A 2863-nucleotide genomic window follows, 5' to 3' on the forward strand; every position below is an offset into this window, starting at 1 on the left:
ATTGGTCTATCTGTATAAAGAATTGGAAATATTGTCTTACATAAGAACACTTTCATTTTTATTGCTAAAAGTAAAGAAAACTACATTCAAGTTTTGAATAAAATACATTTGTAGTTTTACTAATGTCACAGACAAAGAATGTCACCTGTCAACATTTCCAATAAAACAGTGTAATATCCTAGAACATGTAGAAGGAATAATGTATACTTCCTACCTCCTTAATAATGAATGTTTTCCTACACATTTATTTTAATCACTGAATCCTTGTAGTACATAAATATCACATTTAAATTTCCTTTTCTATTCACATTGATTTATCACTTTTTATTCTCATAGCAATTTTGAAGTAAAAATAACACATGACTATATTTTGGAATCAATCCTTCCTTTTTAGGGTTTATTCAGTTGGCATCATAAAAGCTATGTTTTACTTCTAGTGTAAATATATAGGTCACTTTATCACAGTTTGGATATATTCATTTGATCTGAAATATAATAATAATGAAAATAAACAAATCATTTATCATTATGCATTTAACTCACTGTAAACAAGTCAACCACCATTATTCATAATAATTAAACACAAAATTTCACACAAGTCATGCACATTGTAGATGTTTCAAATACATTGGAATATTTTAACTAATATATAAATATACTATGATCATTATAACTTCTCCAAAGATTGTGATCACCTTCATCATAAATGCTTGTTCAAAACACACTATCAGGAATTCATCCTGTCAACAAGACTTGTGAAATCAGGACCCAAGATATATACATGTCATATACTATTTATACATATGTAATGAAACTGTTTGTAAAATATAATAATGTGCAGCTCTAAATTATTAAAAGTCTTGATTGTTTTGAAGTTTCATTAAAAAATTAGCTGATCATATTTTAAAAAGTGTTATTGTAATCTGACATGTAAATATAATGACAGCAATGAGCATGAGCTTGAAGTTATATAATTAAAGAGATGCATTTTGTTCAATGGAATTTTTATAAATTCAAATCTAGTACCATATTTAAATTATAATCATTAATGTAAACAGTTCATTAAATAAAATTATTGATTTCAAATTTAGTTTGAAATGACAAGAAAACTAAAGTTTAGGTTAAACTACTGATAAATTAATAAAACAGAATACATTTTGTAGTACAAATGGAAAAACTATCATTATTTAATCATGATTGGCAATCACACCTCAATTCTTTTTTATACTGAAATTTACCTGTTTAGTCAATTCCAATTGATGACATATTAATTTCAAAGTACAGCACAGTTTGGTCACATCCTGTATTAAAGAAAACAGAGAACACATGAATAATTGAAAAACTTGATATGCCAAAATTGAATCAGATAATTTATCCAAACAATCTTGATCAATCAAATAAATGAATAAAGATCTGTCTATACCTTTTATATTACAAGGCTATCTTTTTTGACACCTTTTTTATATATTTATTTACTTATTCATGCTGTGATATGATAGAGGATATAAAAAAGGCATTTCCCTTAAACTATGCATACTTTGTACTTGCTAGCTAGCTACACAGACATTTATATAATGTGCACACACTTACAACTTTTTAGCCTGATACTAGATAATTATAGAGAAATAAATGAAATACTTATGAAAAGTGCAATTATGTATCCTCCACTTTTCCTGAATGAAAGTTATAGTTATTTTGACAAAGATTTATAAACAATGAAGTTTGTCATACAATATATTTGAACTCTCAATATATTCAGAGTTATGTTTTTTTTTATACATCAATATTTAAAATTGATTATTCATAACTTTTCATTTGAAAAATATCCCCACATTTTTATTTCTATACTATTTTCCATGAAATAAAGTACCATGAAATAAATACAAATTCAGGTTTGTCTAATGATACATGTCAGTCTGATTAGACAATCAATCAGTAAATGTTTGTAAATATTTAATTGAATTTTTCTGAAATCAAATGGCAATTTATTGTAAGTAAATAACGAACACTGCAAATAACAAATACTGTTATATGCCCGAATCCAGATCTATTTTCGACTTAAAAAACGAACACTTCATAGTGATCACGCGGTCAGATTATAAAATTAACATAGTCAAGTTGGAATTCGATAACACCTCCCCCTTTTTTGTAAAGAAAAAGAAAACAACACTTAACGTTTCGCGAATTTAACACATCGTATGAAAACAAAAATAACATAAGTCATATTGTACTTACAGTTGGATACTCGAGTCATGTTTTCCGTCAGGAACATCATCAAATCGTAGAAAAACTCATAAACAGCTGACACGCACTTGCTTGTTTTGATGCCTTTTCAAGCTTTGAAATGACGTTGAGTGTAAGAATAAATGTGATGACAACCAATAGAAACGACTACATGACGTCACAATTAGATTGCGATAGAATCTTTGAAAACTTATGGAGAACTGCCTTAACATTACTGCGATCCTGAGGATGTAACGAGCAATTTGGTAAAATAAATTTGTCGTAATCTTTTATGGTTGCGAAGGAGTAGTGGCCACAAGAAAAACAGTGTTTGGGGAGATAACTCTTACAACGTAAAGTATTTGGTTACGCAGTGGTCAGTTTTAAAAGTGCATACGCTTTACGATATCATATTCCAAATATCTAAGCGACATCTTTTGAAACATCAATACTACGCAAGAAAAGAATTAGGCGGAAGAATAAAAAAAATAATAATAATAATAATAATCAGAAGAAATCCAATAGGTCTTTCCACGGAAAGGTGGAAAGACCTAATAAGTTTAAATAAAGTATAAGGTTGATCATACATACACATAATATATGTACACTGGGCGATTACATATGCTTGATGTTGCCTACC

General features: G+C 28.0%; 1 long non-coding RNA gene across 1 annotated transcript; it reads right to left on the reverse strand.

The window, feature by feature from the left end:
• Positions 1-365: 365 nt before the first annotated feature.
• Positions 366-2464, reverse strand: LOC143043645 (uncharacterized). Its single transcript, XR_012968525.1, has 3 exons — positions 2236-2464; positions 1239-1301; positions 366-485 (listed from the first exon to the last, which is right to left on the reverse strand). It is a non-coding gene; the product is annotated as an uncharacterized LOC143043645 (long non-coding RNA).
• Between the last annotated feature and the right edge of the window lie 399 nt (positions 2465-2863).

Source organism: Mytilus galloprovincialis, chromosome 8 (assembly GCF_965363235.1).
Source record: "Mytilus galloprovincialis chromosome 8, xbMytGall1.hap1.1, whole genome shotgun sequence".
NCBI classification, from domain to species: Eukaryota; Metazoa; Mollusca; class Bivalvia; order Mytilida; family Mytilidae; genus Mytilus; species Mytilus galloprovincialis.